Here is a 7,186-nt window from a genome sequence, read left to right as displayed (position 1 = left end):
GGTGATGTCACACTCCTGAACAGAGGTCATGTCACACACCTGTACAGTGGGACACGCCACACACTTGCATAGCCCCGGGTGAGGTGTCACTGCCCTGGGACACGTCACACACCGGTACAAGGGGTCATGTCACACACCTGCACAGCCCTGTGTTACAGTAACATTTCAGGTACTACACTGTCAATATGTAATATATATCAATATTACAATATGTCAATTTTACATTATGTCAATATTGCCTCCACTCGGTGGTGCCTGCGGAGCAGCCAGCAGAGCTGACCAGCTGTGCTCCACACTGCCATGTTTGCCTTGGCCCATCCTGACTCATGGCTTATGTTTAAAAAACAAGCTCAGGATACACTGTTAGCAAGTTCCACATACGAAGCTTTTCTGGGGTGCAGGGACAGGAGAAATAATGCCCTCCTTGCCAGCTGTCAGAATCAGCCAGGCACTCCTTTGGGTGCCCACGGGGTGAAGACACTCTGGATGGACAGCCTGGCGTTCGGCTGCTGGCTGCTCTGTGCCCTAAAGGTGATGGACAAACCTGCTGTTAAGTTAAATTAAAGCTGAGTGTAGTCACTGCCATCCCTTTGCCTCACCCTGTGCAACCCCAGTGCTGGAGGCAAGAGGGGAGGGTATTTCCTCTCCAGCTCAGGCTACCACTGGATTAGATACAACATCAGCTGATAAACGTGACCCACTAAGAGGAAGGAAGGCTCCACATGCATCAACAATTTCTTTAAGCAACAGCTGTTCTTCACAGCTCTTACCTGCCCATACACCTTTGTGGGACTGAGGGATTTCAGCAGGGATGGAAGGGTGGTAGGAGAGTGGCCAGGCAGGACTGCGGCTGAGCCAGGACCCCATTTCCCAGCAGGTCACAGGATTTCCTTCCCTCCATCCCTGGGCCAGGTTATCCCAGGAGCAGATGACTTTGGGGCTCAGGCAGCTTAGGTAGTTTTCTGACCCAACAGACAACAGATTTAGTGAGCTGGAGAGGGCTCTACAAGCATGGGCAGTAAATGAAAGGTGCCAAAATACCTTTCCTGAGCCACTTACAGCCTCTCTGTGACTACTGAGGTTCAAAGGTTACAAGCAATAATCACGTTTTGTAAAACAGATCCAGGTTAATCTGCTCAAACCTGGAAAATAAACTACTGAGGAAATGCTGGAAACGTGGGGGAATCAACCAGGCTTTGCTGACACGGCTCACTCTGGGCTGGATTACTTGTACTCGATAGTGTTTAACAAGAAGTAACTGTTTTGTAGGAGTGCTGATGTTGGATCTGGGTCAATTGCATGGATGATGTCATCATTCCAAATAATTGGAATATTTTTGTAGTTAGCAGATAGACTGTGAGAGCTGCAAAGCCCCAAACAATCAGAGCTTGTTTGAGAGCTCAATGGTTCAGTCATTACCTACATTCAGCCAACACAAGGGTCATTCGTGCCCTGAATTTCAGGAAGACATCCTCCTGCCCTGACAGATCAATGCAGAGGGCAACAGAGTTGAGAGTCTGCTCATTTTCACTCAATCCAAAGAGCAGTGTGTCCATGGTGCTGGGTACCAGCTGGAATTCACATCCATGCCAGCTGCTTCCCAGAGTTAATCCCTGTGATAAACAATCAAAACTTCCATGAAGGTCTTGGCTGGGGCTTTCCAAATAATCTAGAACAGGGCTCCTCTCTTGTGTCCCTGCAATTCCTGGGAGCTCTTGCTCAGACCCAGAATTGCAATTTTCCTCATCACTTGGGATTTGTCCCTCTTTTTTCAGGCTCACTTCAGAAGTGTGAGAAGCGTCAGACACATATTCCCTGTGTCATTCTTTGCTTCTCTTTCAGCTGCATTCTAAGCTGTGCAATAAAATCTCTTGTTTGGATTTCCGATCACCCAGTGACAGGCTACTCTCCACCCTTGGGAAACGAATAACTTCACATGTGAGTGGCAGAAAGCAGCTCCTACCCCTCGTGCCTGGGTGTTCAACGACCTCACCTGAGCGGAGATGGGGCATTTCACACATCCCTGCACACTTTGTCACCAGTGCCATCTGCTGCTCAGGCTGCAGCTGCTCAGGCTGCCATCTGAAAGTCCCCAACTGCTCAGGAGGAGCAGGAATAACAATTACCATTCATAGATCACCAGGGCCATCATTACTGGTGACCTGATCCACAATTTGGGATTAATAAAAGCAAGGCGGAGTGAAATCAGCCACCTGTTTCCTACACCACATGGGACATTAACAATACAAATGTAGAATGTGCAGTCAATAAAAGATGAGGGAGGGGATTCTCACAGGCTGTGAACTCCCATCCTGACACCATGTACAGCACAGATTCAAGAAAAACTTCTTGAGCATCTCCTTAATATCGACCAATCGTTCCTGTTTAGTTTAACAGATATATGGGAAAGGCTCCTACACAGCACTGGGAGGCAATACGAATCTGCTGGTATTTCTGAATTAAACGTCTAAAAAGAGAAAAAGATGAGTATTCCTTTCTACCTTCATATCATTCTTTCCTAGTGGGAGACTGGGAAGGTAGCTGGAGCAAACCCCACCCATACTCTGGACATGGCATTATAGAAATTATGATGCCTCTATTGCAAATAATGAATAAAAGCTGGGCTTTGCTTTGGCTTTAGATTAATGCAGCCCAACCAATTTCAGTGGAGTTACCCCTGTGTTAAGTCAGAAGCATGAGCCAAATACAACAAAATAAACCTCTCCCTGGTACCTGGAGTGACTCAGCTTATGCGGGTACTGCACATACATTTGATTGAATTATACATACAGCCATAATTTTAAGAGGTTGATACAGTAAGCACCCAACACAGGGGAGAAAACCTCAGCTAAATTAAATTAATTATAGGTGTATATACTTAATACAGTTAATTGAGCTATGGAGGTTACTCAGAGTGCATGTTTGGTAGCATCAGGTTACACCTTGTCTCTTTCAAGGGTTTCTCCTCTTGGAGCTTGTGTAGCTCAGCAGGTTCTAGACTTTGCCATGGAGCACAAGTCCCATTGTTACCTGCCCTGGGAGGGACTCGGGCTGCAGGTCAGCACTCTCAGGAGGGAGCTGATGGTTCAGGTGGTCACATCTGGAAAGGAGCACAGAGCCCATGTGACAGCAGCACTGAGAGCAGGCTGAGAGCCAGCTGCACACCTTCCCTGCAGGGACACAGGCTGAATACGGCCTTCACCCACTGCAGTGTGACCCCAGCCCACCCTGCCAGGTGACAGACACTGTGGCCTGTGTCCCTCCAAGAGAAGAGGAATTTGTCACCCTGAAGTCAGGGTGTGAGGAGCTGGGTACCCTGTACCTCTGGGGTCTCCCAGGGCAGGAGCACAGCTCCTGCCTCCACCCTTGTACGCTTCCTCTCCTGCCTGTAACAGAGCACGTGTGACAATAAAAGCCCAGCTTCATCATTCATCTCAGACATCAAATTACTCCCACCTACGGGGACTACATTTGCAACTCCCTCACGTACGCTGTGACTCAGGAGTGGGACTTTTATCTTGAGAAGCAGAATGCAGATCTCAACAGCACTGCTGTCTCCTGGAGGAGATAACGTGTCTCTGCTCAGAGCCCTCGTTCTGGGCTTGCCTTCTATCACACAGCTCCATTTGGCAGGGGCTGCCTGGCGTGTGTGATAGCAGGCCCTAAATTACTTCAGAAAAACAGAGACTTATTCTTTCTATAAAAACAAATGACTAATTAAAAGTGGTTTTAATTTTGTAGTTCATATTTTCTTGGGATTGTCCCAGACTCTGGAGTCCATGCTCCACACCCTGTCCTTCTGGAGGAATTTGGCGAGGCAAAGCACTGTGAGAGATTTGTTCCCCTTCCTCTCCCTTACTCTTAAAATCCCTCCCCCCACTTCTCCCTTCCTGCAACTGGTAAACTGTGAAGAACGGGAATGTTCCTGGGAAGAAACCCAGGCAGAATTGCGTTCAGAACAAGTCAAAGATTTCTTGCATAGCTGAAGCATGTGTTTGCAATCCCCAATTGCCGGAGCATGTAAGCCCTGCCAGCGAGTGCTGTTCCCTTCAGATGTGCTCAGAGAGCTCTAGGCAGTGTCCAGGGCAGCCTGGGGACAATCTGAGCTGAGGAATTGCTCCATGGCCCATCTGTTCATGGTGCCAGGCCAAAAAGGTTCTCAGTGAAAGGATGGCAAAGAGTCATCCCTATCATTCCAAGGAGCTGTGCTAGGGATGGTCAGAAACGGTGGTCTGGGACCTCCCCGAGCCACAAACTGGTTCCATGAGACAGCTTGGCTGCTACTACCAACCTGTCAGCCCAGGCTTCAGGCAGCTTTTGGTATTGATGCCCTCCAGAATACTTAGCATGTGCTACCCCAGTAAAGGACAAAACCACAAGATCCCTAATTGTAACTGCTGGGAAGCAGTAGAGAGCCAGCAACTACAGCCCGTTCTCCCTTCAGCTTGAGAGGTGCCACTGATCCAGAGAGAAAATTACTCTTCCAAAGAGTGCTGTTCAGTGGTTCAAAACTGGAACCTGACAGGGCCAGGAAGGATGCGAATTGGGGGCTGGGACACTGGTTGGAAAAAGCAGCTTCATTGTATTTGTGAGGAAGCTTTTGTCCTTGGCACTACATGGAGCACGGGATATTACAGGAGCATAGAGTGAGCCCTTGCTCAAGCTGGTGCTGATACTGGGGAAAAGCATCACTTGTCTTTCCAATGACCTTATTGTGTGAGCTGAGCCTGCCAAGAGCTGTCTCTCGCTCTGTGCTCCTCGTGGCCTGAGCCAAGACTCCTGAATGCTCTGTGCCATATTTGATATCACTCGGCATCACTGGCAGGCTCCCAGGGCTCACACATGTCCTGGGTGGGACCAGGACACCTCTGTGCTTTGCTGCCTCCAGCTCGTCTCACTTCCAAACAGGTCCAATTGGATTTTGCAATTTTTTGAGTATAAGGAACACCCTGAGCTTGAGGGAGGAACAGAAGGAACAGAAGAGTCTTCCAAAGCAAGATCCTTGACCTCCGTAGCTGCGTAGCTGTGCTGGCTCCTCTTCATGCTTCCTGACAGGGCTCCCAGGTCTTTACTAGTCTGTGGCAACAATAATGAGCAAGTAACACGTGGGGGCAGTAGAAGGCTTTGCTTCCCTGTCTGGGAGTCTGTGGTTGGAGCATCCTTGCAAGGGTCCTGAAGAACTGAGGTGCTCCCAGTTTTGAGGACCACTGTGGTGGGCACAAGCTGCTGCTGCTGCTCAGACTCTGGGATAAGGATGTTGTAGGACAGAGGGCCTTTGTGGCCTCCTGGGACAGGATGTCAACACTGAATCCTGGGATTTTGTCACTGCTTCTGGTCCTGCCCCAGTTCCTGCAGGCCCAGCCCAAGCACTTCCATGCTCATGTTCAAAGCACTTTCAATGAGAAGACAGTGAGAATGTTGTCCACAATGGAAAACTGGCTGGAGTGAAAATCCCAGAATCAGATCCCACTGCATCCCACAGGACAAGCCTTGTTGAGCTTGTTGCACCACAGGCAGGATGGAGCCCAGCACGTCCCTTTCAGTGAGGTGAAGTGAAAAAAAGAAGCCCTTACCTCATCACTGTGAAGAAAGACGAAGGCTTCAACTGCTACCATTTATTCTCTTGCAGACTTGGAATTTTCAGGTAACAGGAAAAAGCCTTGATCTGGGCTGTGAAGGTCTTAAAAGCCAAGTTTTCAGAGTAGGAATATTTCAGACAGGGCTGCAATTTACACAGTATGGCTCTAAGATTTTCTGGCAGTGAGCAGAATTTCAGAAATTGCTTGTCCACTTGATATTTGCCTGATTGCTCACATCAGTCTCCCCATCATCAGTAACATGGCACAAGCTGATAGAAATAGCAAGAAATGAAAATCCAGCAAAAGCCAGCCTTGTCACCAGAAATGATGATGGATTAATTATAATAAGGGGTGGGAAACAAAACAGCCCTGTGCTCCATGAGTAATTTAAAAAGAGTAAAATCAGATAAATTCCCAGATAGGAAAAGCATTTTCTGTAACTGAGGCTGCTACTTTAATTGGAAAATGCTGTTAACACAACTCTGACCGAGGTGAGGGCAAGAGCACAGCAGGGCTGGTGCAGATCTGCAAGTAAACAGCTGAATTGCGTCTCTCAGCCTCAATCTGCAAAATTCTGAAGCTAAAAGAACAGCTTTAAATGTAAAACTTCTGTTGGAGCTCATGCTTCAATTGGGCTATGAGCCAGGACATGCAAAGACTTAGGGCATTAAAAGTCTCATGGAGATGAAAAGACAGTGGGGAGTCATTTGAGTTGGCTTGTAATGCACTAAGCTATAGCAGGATCTGCCTTCATTCCCTTTAAACCAACTTGTGGGGAGGCAAACTGAGAAGACGGATATTTTATCACTTGTAATTGTTACAGCAAAAGCTAAGGCTAAGCATGGCCCTGATGGAATTCCTGTGTCCTGCACAAAGCCTGGCAGAGGGGTCCCAGCCCCAAGCTGGCTCGGCCGCTCCAGTACCTGGGATGTGAAGTAGCCCCTGAAAATGTCCCAAACCACAAAGTGACCACTTCTAAGGATGTATGAGCTTCTCTGTTGGCTGTTGTTTTCACTTCAAAACATTATCTCAGACAACCTTTAACCACAGAGTAACAGAACAGGTTTGCACTTACCCTTGTCCTTCCAGGGAGCTCAAAGTGCTTTGAAAATCCCCCACCAAGCAGTGCTGTCGTGGTTCCTGTGCCATTGCACAGTGGTTCCCTGAGTTACAGGACAGTGAGCTGCTTCACCCAAGCTGCACAACACGTTGGAATGTCAGCACAGCCCAGATCCTGGGAAGTTGGGATGAGCATCCATCAAGAAATGAAGGATGTTTCTGGCTGTCAATAAACACTGAAAAAAGCTGTGAATAGCAGCAAAGTGTGATCACCAGGTATCGCCAAAGCACAACTGGCCAAATCCAGCTGTTGTAAGGAAAAGGAAGAGGAGCAGGGCCATGTCTTTCACTGGTTAATGCTGCACCTCCCTGCATGGACTGGCTTCAGATGGACAGGCTGAGCATCACTACCAGGGGTCTATGAAATCCTTTGCTGGGACTCCTCACTGCCAGAAGCTGCTTTACAATATTCCCAGCTGTTCCCCTGAGTATCAGCTTAGACAAAATTAAAGACAAATTAATTCCCTTGGGTTTCAAGGACCCTGGGA

Source organism: Corvus brachyrhynchos, unplaced genomic scaffold (genome assembly GCF_000691975.1).
Source record: "Corvus brachyrhynchos isolate BGI_N302 unplaced genomic scaffold, ASM69197v1 scaffold200, whole genome shotgun sequence".
NCBI classification, from domain to species: Eukaryota; Metazoa; Chordata; class Aves; order Passeriformes; family Corvidae; genus Corvus; species Corvus brachyrhynchos.
The sequence above is the reverse complement of the archived record's forward strand: the minus strand, read 5'-3'. Positions refer to the sequence as shown.